The 17,596-nt window shown below is 43.0% G+C and overlaps 1 protein-coding gene across 1 annotated transcript in view; it reads right to left on the bottom strand.

Moving 5' to 3' along the window:
- Positions 1-17,596, bottom strand: part of celf5a (cugbp, Elav-like family member 5a) — a 187,559-nt gene that overhangs the window by 33,609 nt on the left and 136,354 nt on the right.

The following is a 17,596-nucleotide window of genomic DNA, read 5'->3' as shown; positions in this document are numbered from 1 at the left end:
TGAAGTCGCAGTGGAGAAACTGAGTGAGAGACGGGACTAGCGGCCGCTGTTGAGAGCGGAATACAATTGCTGGCAGAGGTATCGCACGGTGTCAGGGTGACTTTAGACGACGACTGAGTGCATGGTGTTGTTGTCGTTTTCTCTGACCCAGACACAAGCCGATACCCACATTCCTGCGACGGGCAACGGGAGCGAGCGTGTGCAGACAGGGCGCCCCGGCTAGTGTTTCAGCACCGCCAATGATGCACCTTTAAAATAATCACCCGTGTCAGTGCACTGTCTAGGGAGGGGGCGTCCCTGGTGCTGACTCCTTATTGCAAGTGGCAGGATCAGAGGCTATGTATCAAAACGGAAGTGATGCAATGTGACATCTGTCAGGGAGGATTGGGGAGCATTTATCTGCAAGAAAAGAAATGAAAAAAAAAAAGGAAGGAAGGAAGGAAAGCCCTGAACTGGAAAATGAAAGGCCAAGATGGTCCTTGCTATTGCTGGAGGGAGAATATAAATTTTGAGGGGAGATGAGTCAAGGATAAGGGGGGGTGGGGGGGGGCGGGGGGCTGGACTGCACAAAATGTCCCTCAATAAACCCCAGACCACATCTCATATACGGCCCTGTACACAGCTGGAGAGCCACACGCCCCGGGGTCGACCTTTGGGTTCCTCCTGCTTGGGCTTTAACTCCCGTCTTCAAGTAGATGACGAGGGTCTGACAAGTTCTGAATTTATGCACGACCCTATCAATTTCACATGAGCTGCACTCTGACGATCAAACTGTGAGCAGCTCTTGGCACGTCTTAAAATACGACACCGCATCCATCCTCCAGCTGAAGGATTTCTAACTGCCAACGTCACCTCCAGCTGAATGGAATAATATTTATATGACTCCAAGTATAACGGGATCATGTGGCGCCATATGTGGGGCCCACAGTAATGTTGGACATGATAGTGGTAGCTGGGACATGGACACCCCCATATTCTGATGTATTTATTATTTTTATTGTTTGCTGATTGATTTGTTGGTCATCACCTGACATGTGTTCACCTGCATGGCAGCTACAGTGATTAATGGGTTAATGTTGGGTTGCAGTGATTGGAGCTCATGCTGGTGCTTCGGGTGAGAAAAAGAGAGCAACGTAACGCTTGTGTCAGATGACCAAAGCCACCTGCAGGGTGCAGTCAGCGCTGAAGTGAATGTGTTTCTGTACTTTCAGTAAAACTATTATTTAAAAACGTATGCACGCCTGGAAGTCCCTTTTTGTCCGAGTGTGCAACACATATATCACATGCCTGTGTGATATTGGTTCACAGTGAGCTTATTCGTAGTAGTTTGTAGCACTTATTATATTCGTATTAGTCTGTTGCAATTATTGTTTTCGTAGTAATTTGCCTCTGCACTATACTTTTGCTCTGGTTTATGCTTTAAGATGCTTGTTTAAGAAAGGAGATGCACTTATGACTTCTGGTGACTAGTAGTTCTCTTGAATACCTATGTTGAATACACTTCCTGTAAGTCGCTTTGGATAAAAGCGTCTGCTAAATGACTGTAATGTAATGTAATGTACAAAAGAAACCTTACACACTTGAGTCATGTTCAGTCTGATGGCTTTTTTGTATTTCTATCTGACAATGATGCTAATCTGAATAAAGGAGTTGGAATGTAAGAAAAGTGTGACTGTATATACATTTTTTATTTACAACAGTAGCATTTAGCATGTCACATCATCTGTGGCTGGGAGAAGAAAGATAGAGTGCATGTTCTGCAAAGTGAGTGTGCTTTGAAAACAAGCTAACAACGCATGAAAACAGATCATCTAGGAGATCCGTTCCACCGTCTAGGATTCTGCTGCGGCTGCTCTGAACTAAAGCGCTACCTTGGGAATTCAGGTGTTGTGTTCATCGCCGATGGAAACATTATCCCATTTATCTACGACACCGCAGCACAGACAGTGTGCAAACACAACCAAAGAGAGTGCAAAACACCCACAGTCATTTACACAAATCTGAAGGGGATAAAAATAAAAGGAGCAAAAAGAGGGAGAGACAAATTATTTATGCAAACTAGGATACCGTCTCATAGTTTGACACAGAGGATTACAAATGACAGATCTCCCACATTGACCACACACACATAAGACACACAACGAGCTGCATGTCCCATTGTTAACTATCACATAGAAAACTAACACCAGTATGATAACTGCTTTTGTTTCTAGCTTCCATCCATCGGCCGCTGCTACACAAACCTTTCACCATTTGTATCTGATTCATGTTAGGCTGCTGCTACCAGCGTTCTCAGTCTGCAGATAGGCTCCTATTTTAATCAATCCAGCTGTCTGCAGAGCATTTTCTTCTGTTTTACGCTCATGAATACAGTGACTGTGCATCGGGCATTGAGTGCTGCTGAAATGTGGGTGACCTAAACTCAATACTGTGCCTGAACGCACCGTGTGTCAACTGCAGTTACTGCTGCCGCTTCTACTGAAATGCAAAGCTGGGTGTATATGATATATGTCTGAACTATAGAAAAAGAAACACGTGTTGTCTCTCACTGTGGTTCTCTGCCTGTTTGTCTACAGCAGATTCTGATATCTTCACGTTTCTCTTATGAAGTTTTGGCCCCTCTGTTCTAGGGACATCATCCTCCGATGGTTCCAACAAATATTGTGACTGCTTCAAGTTCAGCCGTATTTAGTTTAGATCAAGAGCATTTATCCTCGAGCTGCAATTAAATCGCACATCAGTGTTTCTCTATATATTCATATCTATGCCTCTCTAAACAGTGACATGTTCCTCATGTATGGGGAGGGATCTCCTAACTTGGAGAAGATATCTACTGAATCAGAGATCTACAATCCGTGTATCATTTGTTCTTCGATCGAGAAAAAACAAAACAAGAAACAACGACCAATTTTTAGTTTTTCTCTTTTTAAATAAGAACAGAAAAACAGTAGAAGGATTTTAAATGCATAAAATGTACAGAAGGAACAATGAGTCCAACCCTCTGGAGGTCGGGTCAGTTCTCATTGATCAGCTGGGGGGTGCACAGATCAAGCTCCAGTGTTTCCCAATAATTGTGCCCACTACAATTTCATAATGAACTGACAATATTTTTTTTACACTTCTCAATGGGTGGTGTCTGCTCGGCATGTGAGCAGGGGCAGCCGCTCAACTGCCAATTTGATCTTTCCGAGCCCCAGCTGATCAATGAGCTGGCTCAAAGGTAAAACGAGTTGTCTATTAATTGGTAGTCACATGTCTCAGTGTCCTTGTGCGAGATACTAAACCATTAATTTGCTCCCAAAGGCTGTGCCATCGGTGTATGAATGTTAGTTAGAGTCTGATGGTGGCACCTTGCATGGTAGCCTGTCATCAGTGTGTGAATGGGTGAATGATATGTAATATACTGCTGATTGTAAGTCGCTTTGGATAAAAGCGTCTGCTAAATGACTGTAATGTAATGTGTCAGACCTTTCGCCATTGTTTGCAAGGTAACTGTGTTAGCCGGTTAGCAATTAGCCACTGGCTCGCCGTAGACATGTTGAGAGAAGTTGACATGCAATCAAAACCTCGGATTTTGCATCTATAAGCCAAAGTCAACTGTGTTTTGCATAATTAATAGGAAGTCATGAAAAGAATCCGTCTGATTGAATTGTGTTTTCGCTCTGAAATTTTAACTGAATTGAACTGTCAGTCACACGCGACCCTGAAGCATCCTGTGAAGCTGAGAGGTGAAAAAACATGATAAGCAGCAAACGCTGTTTTTGGATGTCTCTTTTCTCTTTTGCAGCCTTCAAAAAAACTGCTGAGTCATCTTTCTGTTCCAGGTACTCACCTGTGGTAAATGGCTTCTACTGTATAGATGAATGCGAAATAAGACAAGAAATTATGAGTTGTTTTTTCTTTGCTTACCGAGCCCAGTGAGCATGAATAGCATCCTAAATTAGAGCACTACAGAGTTAGCGGTGAAATGTCATCGCCTAAACAATTCAGGGGTTTAATCACCGCCAGCGACTTAACTGTGAAAACTGTGCAGCATGCTGGCATTAAGATGCATTTACAGCTCACTGTGAGCAGAGGACTGTATGCAACTTCATTGCGACACACCATTTCTATCCTGAAACCCCCCCCCCCCATCATGTTTAATTTACTCTGAGTTACTAAACAGATGCTTGTTTGGAATAAATGCATCGGAAATTAAACTCCAGAATAATGAAATGGCAGTGTGCTGCCTGGTTACACATGCCGAAGATTACTGGGTCCATTTGGACCCTTTCTAATCAATTTAAGCTGTTCGGTATGTGGCCTCGTGAGAAGCCTGTGAGCCACTGCGCAAAAGCAACTTATATCAGTAATATTTCATATTTTAGTTCTTCACGTTGTAGTCTGACCGTTACAGCACGCGCATGACTGTAAATGTGCTCCAAATCTCTGCAAAATACCTTCTTCTGTTACGCCATGTTTAATTCCGCTTTGGGGGTTTTGAAGGATATCCTGTCCACACAGCACACGCAGTCTATACTTTCTGCTGTAGTCCGGTGTGCTGGAGACTTATTACTGTATGCTCCATGATTACACTGCAGACTGCTGAGGATTTTGACAGTGAAATGAGACTTATTGAATAGCAACGAGGCCGAGTTGGAGTTTTTTTTTTGGAGCGACGACAGAAAGAAAGAAAAAGGAGAGAGCTAGAGGGAGGCAGAGAAGTAGAGAAAGAATGAGAGGGAGGGAGGGGGGGAGAGAGAGAGAGAGAGAGAGAGGAGAGAGTGAATGTGTAGGAGACTGAGAACTGTAAGTTGATGTGCATACAGTCCTGCAGTCCTTGATAAGCCAGGATGGATGAAAGAGGTGCGCCATTGGGGTTGGTAAATCATTGTCAGGGGTGGGGAGGATGAGGCAAGGGAAGGGTGGGAGGAGGCTGAGAGAGGGGGGAGGGATGGGAATAGGGGTGATGCGGGGATGGAGAGCATTTCAACTGCCTAGTGGTGCTCTCTGGTTTTTTTAAAATCTCCTTCTCTGTCTGTCTCTTTCTCAATCGTTGCAACAGCAAGGGAGTACGTAGGGAGGGAGGGAGGGAGATATTGTGACGGAGGGAAGAGAGAGGGTGCGATAGAGAGAGAAAGCACTTGTCAGAAGGATGGGGGAGGTTGCTATGACAACTACTCACACAGCGGGCTGTCAGTCATGTTTCGTTGGAGTTTGGAGAGGAGGAGAGGAATGAAGGGAAGGAGAGGAATTAAGGGAGGAGGAGGTTGGAGAAGGGGTCATTTCTCCATCCGTCTGCCGAGCCCGAGTGTAAATTTGACTGTCATGCTCGGAGATAAGGACAAATTATGAACAATATTAGCTCGCCGATAAAAGGGAACAATAATGAATGGATAAATATATTAAAACCAAATGAGATAGCATCCAGGCAGAAACAGGGGCCCTGAGAAGCCGTCCAGGTTTTTCTCATTTGGAGGGGGGAGATAAGAGGCTGTGAGGAGAGGAAGGATCCACCGTATTAGAGCTACAGCTACTGTAGCGTACTTCCTTGTCAAAGGAAAGGAAGAAAGAATCGAAATCACTTTAGAGCCGGAATACCAAACATTGTGGCTTCCTCTGCCTCCTTCACGAGCCCATTATGCTTCTCCAATGAGCAGGATGCCACACAATAACAGTGTCAGCATGTGTTCAAGCATAAAAAACACAGACAGAATGGAATTAAATTAATTAACCCTAAGAGATCACAGTGCTTAGCCGGTGGAATTTAATCCAATTTATTACATATAGGGATCTAACTTGTGGCTGTGTTTGCATTAATTAGATGGGGGGGTATGGATGTGTGTGCACATGTACACTAGTGTGTATGTGTGTAGGTGTGCAAAGGGCATCCTCCCCACCCTCTGTAAGATAAGGGTATCAGTGGTGGAGGTGGGAGAGAACCCACGAGGGAGGGAGTCGGAGGTTTTGGCACAGCCTTAGGGTGAGAGAACCCCAGCCAAATGAACTCCTGAATAATGAGTCTTTTATGTGCTGCGTTATCACCGGCGTGAGAGCGGCCATGTCTTTTTGTCATAACGCTGGAGCCGCTTCAGAGGAGAACCCAGTCAGTAGGTTCCACCAGCACACCTTCTACTGAGAGAGAAATGTGGGTTGATGGACTAATTTGTTTACCAATTTTTTAAAGTAAATTAGCACTCCTGTGTGTGTGTGTGTGTGTGTGTGTGTGTGTGTGTGTGTGTGTGTGTGTGTGTGTGTGTGTGTGTGTGTGTGTGTGTGTGTGTGTGTGTGTGTTGTGTGTTATATCTGCAGCTGTCTTTTGAAGTTTGCATGCTAACCCACAGAGTTGACAGCACAAACTGTAAGGCCTACTATGCACCGGCCCTAATGAGGGAGCTTATTAGTGCTGTTTCCCTCACAACTTCAGAGATGTTGCTTGGAAACCGCAGTGCAACGAAAACAATACTGGAGCTCTCACTGAAACGCCATCTAACGCAATTCAAACACCAAAGCAAACGCGATATGGACTCCTATTGAAACGAAAATTGCAAAGGGAATTACAAAGCGCAGTTTAAACATATATGAATGCTAAACATGCTATATTTCTTTTCTGATGCCTGCCAAGGTTGGCCCGTAACAGTCAACAGCCATGTTCTGCATATATCCAGCCTATAATTCAATTTAGACATTAACAGTAGGGGAACCTGCTTCTTTTACCTCCAGCAGCTCCTACCGTGACACCGGCTTGATTTCATGTCATAGTTTCATCATTTTGGCGTCAAGGCCGCTCATTGGCAGCGTGGCTGGAAACCCATAAAAGCCATCAGTAAAAATGCCACAGAGTGCTGCGTGCAGAGGGCCTTGATAGCCGCGCTGCAGAAACAGCGCATCCTTCACTAAGCACCCCTCTGGGATGGATTAGGCTTCACTGCTTTCACATACATGTAAATAAGTACACATAAGCACACTGGCACAAGGCTGCTCATATATGAATAAACGCTGTAAACATAAGGCAATACACAAAGTAACCGTAAAATGTTATTAACACACACACACACATTCAGGCGGTGGGAGAAATAGAACAGCTTGCAAATACAAGCAGCTATATCAACAGGCACACACCTACATATACACATATACAGTGCATGATGTGTTGTACATACAAATATATAGTATCAAGAGGAATCTAAAGCGCTAACAAACAGCGGGAGGTTGCGGTTGGTAACTGTTGCATCACGGGACCTATAGCGTATTGCCAAAGAGCTGGAGATCAAACTATAATGTGTTACTGAACAGCCGCCTCACGGGGAGAAAGCTTCTGCATTCCAACCGTACACATTTCCTCCGCGCACACCAACCGAGTCGATTCCCATCTCAGAGGGGATCTGGAGACCAGTGATCATGAATTCTCTCTGTGCCGCTGGCAGAAAGGATGATGGATATTGTTTATGACACCTGAAAGACTCACCCACACACACACACACACACATCTGTTGCACGCGCACATGCATGTTTGTAACATACATATGAATACACAAAGAGAAATGCACATACAACACACACACACACACACACACACAGGACCTCCTGTTTGTCACTCAATATTCTCCAAAGAGCGCCGTGCGTTTTATGCATGAGTGCGATCTAATGGCTGCTGTGTTCTACGCCGCTGGCTGGGGGATTTCAGCCGCATCCTGAGCCGTGCTGGGAGTCTTGAACGCAACAATTAGTCTTCTGATTTGGTTCCCCCTTCTCTAAATTCTCCATTGTTGGCATGCATGCGAGTCTTGTGTGCTCCTTTCTCTCTGAACAGTTCCAGTCAGCCCCACCACCACCACCACCACCACCACCACCACCACCTCAGAAATCATCAGCTGAGAGAAGAGAAATAGAAGGAGGAACTGCTTAAAATATTTTATGGCCACCGTATACGTCTCAGCAAATTTACACTCAATATGATAACAAATGTGAAATATTACTCGCAGCCTTGTGTCGAATTCAGTGTATTACGGCGGCGGACATAAATCCTGAAACTGCTGTGCAATGTGTATACGTAGCTACTGTATATAAACATTTACAATGTGGCAGCGCTATTTATATTGTCTCCCTTCATAATGCCATCTGAAGGGCACTTTGGCATCCGTTATGATATGGATTTTCTCCCCCCCCCCCCCATTTTTCCACCTCCTATCCCATTTATTGCCATTCTTCTCGCCTGTCCAGATTGTGTTCATATACAGTAAGAATGGGCCTTTTACCTTTGGCAGTATTTAACACAGCGCTAGCCTGTTTCTTAATTATTTTCTCATCGCTCCACTGACACTGATTCATGAGGGTAATGTTGGACACGCCCCCTCGCCCAGCCCCCTCAACCAAACCCCCCACCTCCCACTTGCACACTTTCTCTCTCTTTCCTCCCTCTTCCTTACAGTAGAGTCGCTCTTAGCTCTTTTCTTGTATCATCTCTCTGACAGATTTTCCCTCTCCTTCTGCCTTACTATCTCCAATCTCTCGCTTCCTTTCTCTCACATTACCTTGTGATTATCTTTGATAGCTAATGAGTTACCTTCATGGTAACACATTAGCCTTCATGGTTGCTCTCAAGTAATTACCTTTTTTTTCTCATTTGGAAGGTCAGGATTGACTACAGCAGGAGACAACAAACTTCATTATACAGCGAGCTAAACTGAGCCCCATGTGATATCCTGCTTTCTCCGCCCTGATCTTATTGTGTTAAATATAGCATAGAGAACAATATCCTCTCACCTCCTCACCTCTGACCGACTGCAATATCATAACAATAAAAACCCAAGCTGGAACAAAAAAGATCTATCTGAGAAAAGACAATGCTAAGTTTGACAGAGCGAACGCATTTGATATGTAATACCTAAAGATTACAGTATTAACGCTCGAGAACAGCAAACAAAAGCAATGAAATTAAAGAGGAACGCAGATAGAGATGATGAGAAAATGTGAAAAGCAGGCTTGCGCACAGGGGAGAGAGTGTGAGAGAGAGAAATGAAAGGGGGGAGGCTTAGGAGATAGAGAGCGAGGGGGCCATGCCCAACTCCAGCTAAAGAGAGAGTGAGGATGTACCAGAATATGGGCTATCTCTCCGAAGCTTTGTCTGCAAGAGCAACTGAGCTGGCAGATGACTTTGCTGCACACGGACAAAAGAGGCTTACAGGCCACCCTGCATGTCAGCTTTCCCCGGCCAGAAGTGTGAGAGCTGTAGGGGAATATAGGGTACGCTCCAGCACTCACCTGCCTAGACCTACAGAGACCTTGGTGAAAGTATATTCAGATTTGCTCTACACATGTGACATCAGCCAGCAGCCCTTATTTTGCATAAACTCCAGTTCAGTGCTGAGCATCTCTCTGCTATGAAAGAAAAAAAACTGCAGTGTTAACAGTTATGAGAAGGGGGAAATGCAGCATGAGGTAAAGTTGCAAATACATAAATAAATACATAAGCCCTAAAGCTTGTCACTGGCGTACTTTTATATTTCGCCATTTCCATATTATTAGTTGGAGCCGATTCTTGATGCTAAACTTGGAGCTCTGTCGTGTCGCTGTGCTTTTTGTATGCGTGGCCTCTGTAGTGCTGATGCGACTGCAGGGTGAGAGCCGAACCCCCGTCAGTCACACTGACAGCCGAGCCGTCTTATCTGTTCTCTATTGGCAATGGTGCACTTTAATTAGGCTAGAAGGTCAATCAGCACTTTTATAGATGATGTGATTCCACTGAAAGCATTTCATAATCCGGGACAGCCGCAGTGTTATGGGGGCCTAAGGCGGACACGCGTACGTTGCTCCCTCACCTTCTATTCTCGCTTTTTTTTTATTTTTTTTATCCCTACTTGTCTGAGGGATCAGATCTAGTTATATCACATATTTCTGCAGAGCCCTGCACTGCTGAACTAACGAACTGCTGCAAAGGTTTCTGCAACATATCTTCCTTATTACACCTATAAGAAAAGAAATGTGCGTGACATACAGAGGGATATTGCTTTCCTTCAGGTTTCCTGACATAAAGACCTGACTTGTGGAAGTGTCGCCATCATTAACTTTTTCTGGATGAAACACCACCACATGTGCTAGCAGCAGATTGTTCTGTTGTCGCACTTTTGTCAGAATTATCCACTGTAGAGAAACACACAGTAATATGCCACCTTTGACAATTTTACAATTTACTTCTTGCTTTCCTCGGCCTGCTTTATTTTCTCTGCCTTGCTTGGATAAATGCATTTCAATTTGGTTGTGGAAACTGTTATGAAGCTCTACCATCAACAACCAAATTGGCTTCCTTGAAATCGTACCTCGCGGGTGCATAGTGAACTAGAATTGTACACTGATGTCTGAGCTGAGCGGGTTCATTGGCTAAAATATAAACTCTGAGGTTGTGTAATACTTTTTTTTTTGTCATTTTCATTATAAAATAAATATCTAATATATATATAAGGCCCCTAAACTATAGTGTCTACTAAACCAAACAACTTTATGTATTCCAGATTGCACTTTCTATACTACTTATTGCTATTAGTGCAGTCCCACATCCCACCTGGTTCACTGGCCAGGAGCTGCACATGTGGTTGCTCTATGGATGTATGCAGAGAACGAGTTGCTCAGGCGGCAGCATTTAGACAGATACTTGGCAGGAGGAGCGCTAGTTAACGTTAGCTGTTAGCTCTTAGCAGCCGGTGGGCTCTAAGCTAACTTTTGAGGCTAACTTCTTTTCACTTTAATCAACAAACTGGCTGAAAGCAAGACACAGGAATTGAGCTTGGATCTCCTCACGGGCCTTGGGGAGTTGTAGCATTTACTCACTGACAAATAAACTGTACGCACACGGCACTGCTACATTCACTGCTAACTTCAAACTCAGCATCACACACACACACACACATGCTCTCTCTCTCAACTGGACATTCGGTAATGTTATGCCAAAGTTTGCAATGCACCGGCGAAAACCCTGTCTGTTTTGCACATACAGTACAGCTGGTGTTAAATGATGGATTTAACCCGTTTGTGCATCAGGTTATCGTTGCAGCTGGGCAGCTTATAGGGCTCAACTGGCGAGAGGTCAAGTTGCCGTAGTGATATCGGATGCGGTTGTATCGTCTGCTAAATGACTGTAATGTAATGTAATGTAATGTATCGGAGTAGTTTTATGAGGAGGAGTAGATGAGCACAGTATTGGACCCAATACCTGATACTGGTATCGGTGCGTCCCTAATGAAAATATTATTATCTATTTCACATCCTTCCTATCATTTGAATTGTGTGTTTTTATGCAAGTAACCACTATTTTGACAATGACATTTTAGACAGTTTACTCTGACTTTAGGACGGTTGAAATGTTGGAGACGATAAAGGTCAGTCTGGAGCCTTGTATACCAACTGTTGTACAAAAGAACATCAAATACAATTGTCACCGGCAATCGATGACACAAACATGATTAGGAATCTCTTCTGCTGCTTATGTCTCACTATTAATTCAACAGAATCCTGCTGAGCTAAGGGGGACATGGAAAAATAGTTTCCTCTCAAGAAGCTCAACATGTAGCCTCACCAAATGTGGCACCAATTCATCCAGCTGTCATCTGTAAACCTGCACATTTACTATGATTATTGATACAAACATGACATCAAGTATCTCTTAAAATCGAGCAAAAGCCTGAAACCAGGCTCAACTAATATCATCCATCAGCCTACAGAGTTTATAAGACATGTAACAGCAGATAGACACGTGCACATGTGTTGTCGCAAGAAAATGACCCCCACAATGTTCTCTCTCTCACACACACACACTTGCTGCTCCGTCTCTCTTTGTCTCCCTCCTCCGCCCCAATCTTCTTGACAGCCCATTTGTTTTCATTTCCAAGATATTTAGCTTGATGCCTAATGAAATAAACATCTATATATCGAACAAATCATCAAGGGGGAGGGAGGGATTCTCCATCGGATGTCAGTTACATTCTCGTATTGCTGTTTTACTTCACGCGTCAGATTTATTGGATTTGTTTATTGTCATAGCAAATCATCCGGTGTCCTTGCATGCATAAGAATGTATTGTAAAGCACACACTGTTGATGGAACTAGTGAACCGTGGCGCTCAATTTGGCATGCAGAATGTACGAATGCAATCTATATCTTGGAATATGATAGATATGAAGGAATGGAGAAAATTTGGACCTGTCAAGCTAATACCTAATAGCATTAGACCGCAAGAAAGGCTGACTTATTGCTCTCACCAACTTTGACTAAACTATCAGGCAGATGGCCTTTTCCTCTGGCTTTCTATCTCCTCCTAGCTCTCTCTTCTCTCTCTCTCTCTCTCTCTCTCACTGACAAACCTTACAGTAAGCATTTTAATTCCCCCTGACCTTTACTGATCTCACCCTGGCAGTTGTGCCCGTTGCTTAGGGCCAAAACAAAATGAAATTTGAATTTCAGCTCAGAATAATTTAAGATGATCCGTTCTATGCAGGGAGTCACAACCACGTTGTAGTTTGGGTGCTGCCAACTGACTAAATGGACTTTAGGTAAGGGCTCTCTCTCTATTTCTCTCTCTCTTGCCTATGGGACTGTGAGCTCACATACAATGCGAGGCCATTGTGTGTGAGGAGAGGGGGAAGATGGGGGAGGTTGAATGAGGATAACGCCCTGAATATTCACATGCATGGGCACATGGACGCACACACGCACGCACACACACACGCTGGCACACACGCTGGCACACGAACGGCCATGCTCTCACTCTAAGACACCGAGCACCGGAGGGCTTTGTGTGCAGGGCTGAGAAATGCCATGTCAGCACACACCACATGGAAGTTTAGAGGGGAGGGAAAAGCTAAATAGTGTAAAAAAGGGAGCGTGCGATGAAAAATGCATGGGGGGGGACAGTGACTCCCCCGTACACAGTTGCCTGCGAATCATCTCCCCTCTTTATCCTGTTGTCTCTACTGACAGTGCTGCTTCCCTGACTGACACACACACACACACACACACACACACACACACACACACACACACACACACACACACACACACACATTCACAAACACCTCATCACATACAGATACAGAAACCGTACATACACACACTTACACTGAATGTGTTGCCGCCATCTTAGATATAAATAAAAACTATAGACTATGAGCTCAGTCAATCCATTGTGCATTAACCTACCAAATGATGTTGGATTTTGGTTTTGATCTTATATATGGGGATGTTTGTGTGAGATTGTTTTTCCTAACTCTCGAGCTCGATTTCGCCCCCAGCATGCATGATTACATACAGCTCTCTAGAGACATGTTTGTCACATTTTGTGACTCACATCTCACTGGTGAAACAAAAAACTTTCCTTTCACATCCAGACAGCTTTAGTCACATAACCCACATTGCTTTTACTATTCATGAACAACAAAATTATTATTTCAAAAAAACACAAAAAAGCCGCCGCAATTAGAAATGCTCCTATCGATCAGCCGGAGGTTTGTGAGTCTGGTTCAGGTGATGGTATCACATAGTATGGATGTTTTGATGTAAATTACATTAGGTGTGTTCTTATATAGATATGTTTCACCAGTTTTCTTCACAGGAAGAAAAAAGTGTGATTTGCTGCGATTCATTTGCAGATGAATTCCATCTAGTAACTTGGAGCACTGTTATTTTGAAATGTGTTTCATGAATGGAAGATGATGTATGTATTAGTTAATGCTGTCAATTACAGTTCATAGAAAGGAAGAAAATCTGAACCTGCAGGTCAAAAATAAAATGGCGAAGATAATTGCAATCGGAATACCTCTAGAGGCAACACAACTATATTGTAACCAAGCAACATGTAAGAAACGGTCATAAAGCGCAACATCTTCTCAGAGCAGTTGATGGAGAAACCTGTTGGCTGTCAGTTCCCAGTCCGATGACGGTTATGATCAAAGAACCAGTATTCTGCTCCATTCTCCCCGACAACCTTCACAAGATTCCTAAATCACACGTTATGAGTGATGTAACGGGAGAGAAACGCCGGCAATTAGACACCTGCAGAACGACTCAATCAGTCCTAAGATCTTCTTGCCCACTGCAATCCTTTCACTCACAGGAGAGATATTGCAGACGACAAATACGTGTGCATTTTTTTTTTTTTGCATTACAGATAATGATGGTTCGTTTTTTTTAACGTACACACTGAATGACGGATGTCCGGTCGATCTGTCAAGAGTTCCTTCTATGGGTGTTAAAACAGCATGTCGTCCTTTTCACTCTACAACTGTCTGACAGTGTTAATCTGTGTGAGGGGACCGTATTGACAGAACACATTACGGAGCTTTAGGGGGGCGATGTTAGGCATCAACACAGAAATAGTGTTTTAAATTGGTAAACCTCTTATTAGGCGTGGACTTTTAGGAATGAATGCCCACTAGACTTAAACCTGCCCCTTTTAAATGAATTAATTATGACTTATGTCTGTATGCATGTTAGCAACTGTGGTCCATGCTTAAGGTAAAGTCACGGCGTGTGCGTTACGTGTGCTTGTATGTGGGTAATATGGGTTGTGTTTGTCACATCTAGCTGGGAAATTGTTTTTAATCTCCTCAGAGCTCCATCAGCAGTTTATCAACCACGCCACCTTTACGGGGGGATTGGGCTGCGTGGTGAAATGACTGGCAGGAGTCAGAGGAGGAGGGGCGTCTGCATTTCAAATATCAATTGGCGCTGTCAGCGGGGCCCTGGCGCGGTGAAGGATTATCTGAAATTAGTTTAGTTAATTCATCATCTTAAAGGGCAGTTGCTTTGCCGCTGATTAGTTATTGTACACACTTGTCAATTAAAGGGTCCCTGGAGAATTTCTCCCAGGAGGACTGAAGCCGACATCAAATGCACACACGGAGGAAAAGAAAGGGAAAGGAGACAGACGGGGAGCAACAGAGAGGCAGAGTAAATAAAAGGAGAAACAAACAGGTGAGACCCAGGCATCATCTGACGTGTTTCATTTTAAAATCTGTGTGAAATAAATGTTTTTATCCGGCTAAAAATGTAGAAAGATATTGCCTCAGAGTTAAAATTCAAAATGATCCTGTTTGTGTGCGGAGTTATAAGGGATGAGAGGCGGAGATGGTTATAGATGTTGTGAATTAGAAAAATCAATGTGCAAGCCTTTGTACAAAGAGGCCAAGCGGAGGCCATCACACTGACCTCTCCACAGGTTTCTATTCCCATAGTTACTGTTGCTACGATACTGGATTCAGCGCACCGTGCTATAAATGGCCAAATAGAAATCCCTGGTCAGAAGCCTGTCAGACACACACTGTTAATAGACATGTACGATACATCACTGGTTGGAAGACAAGCTGCAGCTCATTGTGAGGATTCAACATTTACAGTTGATTTTTTTTTAGATTTTGATTAAAATTTGGGAATAAAAGTAACTTTCATGATTTATTTATTAACAAAAATATAATATGAACAATAATTCTCCAGAGAACATTATGTCTTTGTCTTCAGTGTTTTTTTACTTTTTTTTTTTACTTTATCGTGACAAAGTTAATATCTCAGTCCCAAAAAATATTTAAAAAAAACATCTATTTAAGTTTAGTTAATTCTTTACTGAAAAATAATTTCTCTGGACCCCATAATTATTTTTTTTTTGTGATTTTCTGGTTAATCCAGCAACCCACAAAAGTGTTAGTGGCAATATGCCAATTTCATTTAACAAAACATTGTAAACACAATTTTATTGAACCAAAAATTGGCTTTACAAATCTGCATGTTTTACACATTTATTGACAGTAAACTAATTCTGAGATGGGCGACCATTATGATACGAATAGGTTAAAAAATGTTTAGGTGAAGCAAGGGTGTAGTTTAAAGCTCTTCTCTGATAAACAAAACAATAATCTTTAAGATACTAATGTATGAATGTTCACGTTCATGCTTCAAAAGCTGCTTTGCGCTCTCTTTGCACTCATTTCTCTCCCCTGCTTTCCAATACAGAAACAGGCAACAGTATGATTTGTCACCACTGATAATGCATTCCACAGTGGTTGTTAGTCCTCTTCCTGGGGACCCACAATGCTGCTGGTTTATAATCCTACCGGCTCGTACCGTATCCTTCCATAAAGTTAATTACATCCACCTTTCATCCCAGGTGGAAACTAGTCCCTGATAAGGTGTTTAGAATGAAAAAGCTACCTATTTAATCCTATTGGGGCTGTGGCATTCCTACTCCTCATTCACTCATGCTTTGTCTGCTTTTCTTCCACTCTATAAATGTCCTGAGTGGCAGTAAGGAATGCTCCTCCACACCTCAGACATCTCACACCGGACATCTCAGATTGGGGCTTCAGGTCTGAATGTCTTTGTGATGGAGCGATCATTTTGAAAATCAACAACACAAATTCACTTCTGAGAATTTGACTTCTAATCAAAGTTTTCCGTATTTGTTTTTTGATACATTTCTTACTTTGATTTTTAGAGAGGGAAAATGTTGAGTGAGTTTTACTCTGTCCACACAAGTCAAAGCTTGTGTGGAATTAACAGAACAATTAAAACAACCTCTACTCACCTCACTAGTACTACAATACGTCACCCACTTCCACAAAGGTAAACTATCTCAGGAAGCAATCCAACAAAATGTGACCCGATGTTCTGCACAGAGGGAGGGCAGATGGCACGGAAAGGGAGAAAGGCCTTCCATAAATGCAAACCAAATGCGCTCTATAAAACCACAGGGGTGAACGTAACCTTTTGCATCGGAGGACCGAGAAGCCAAAGTCAGAGCAGTCATTTAACTGTTCTGACAGTAACTGCTCTTCCCCATTAGTTTCAGGGCTGACTTCTGAAAATACAGAGAGGGGGGTGAGATAAAAAAAAAAAGAAAAATACAAAAGCCAGAAAATGAAATAATAGAGTGTTTCTACAATTTCCAAATCAATTTCCTCTCGCTGACCTGCAGTAACAGGAGAAATCAATGCAGCCGGGAGTAAAACATTCTGAATTGAGGGATGGCAATAGCCTCCTTTTTTTTTTTTTTTTTCTCCCCAGCAAAAGTAAAAACCATCTTTGTTTTGGAAGATCACTCAGTGAAGAAATAAATCACTCAGGAGTAAAACAGTGGCACTTTGGCTGTCTGCAGAAGTAGACACCAACCCAGACACATACGCTCTCCTCCAAGTTTTCCTTAGAGGAAATACTTTATCACAACATTTAACCTCCTGACCTGTGCATTGAGTCCAGCCTGGAGAAAATATGAAAACTGTAAGAGAAAAAGAAAGAGGAGCTAATTTCTGAACACAAATATAAACAGAATAACCTCAAGCGTTCCAGAGGAAATTTGCACAAATGTTAATAAAGAAGGCAGTCTGTGATTTCTCTTTGTTTTCTTTCACATCTCATGTTTGTACTGTAGTATCTGGGGAAAGTGAGAGATCTCTGCCTTTCCTTCTGCCTTCGGCTAAACACATCCATCACCTGTGTTGTCAACTCAACAATCTGGCCCGTAGGATCGTGGTCCAGGTCTAAATGAAATCCTTGATCAGAGGTGTTACCTGGGATTAATGCAGGTGCTTCTATTGAACACAGGAGGCTTAAGACAAGAAATCCAGCCCCAGAGTTA

Source organism: Anoplopoma fimbria, chromosome 8 (genome assembly GCF_027596085.1).
Source record: "Anoplopoma fimbria isolate UVic2021 breed Golden Eagle Sablefish chromosome 8, Afim_UVic_2022, whole genome shotgun sequence".
In the NCBI taxonomy this organism is placed as follows: Eukaryota; Metazoa; Chordata; class Actinopteri; order Perciformes; family Anoplopomatidae; genus Anoplopoma; species Anoplopoma fimbria.
Note: the sequence above shows the minus strand (reverse complement) of the source record. Positions and strands in the feature narration are given on the sequence as shown.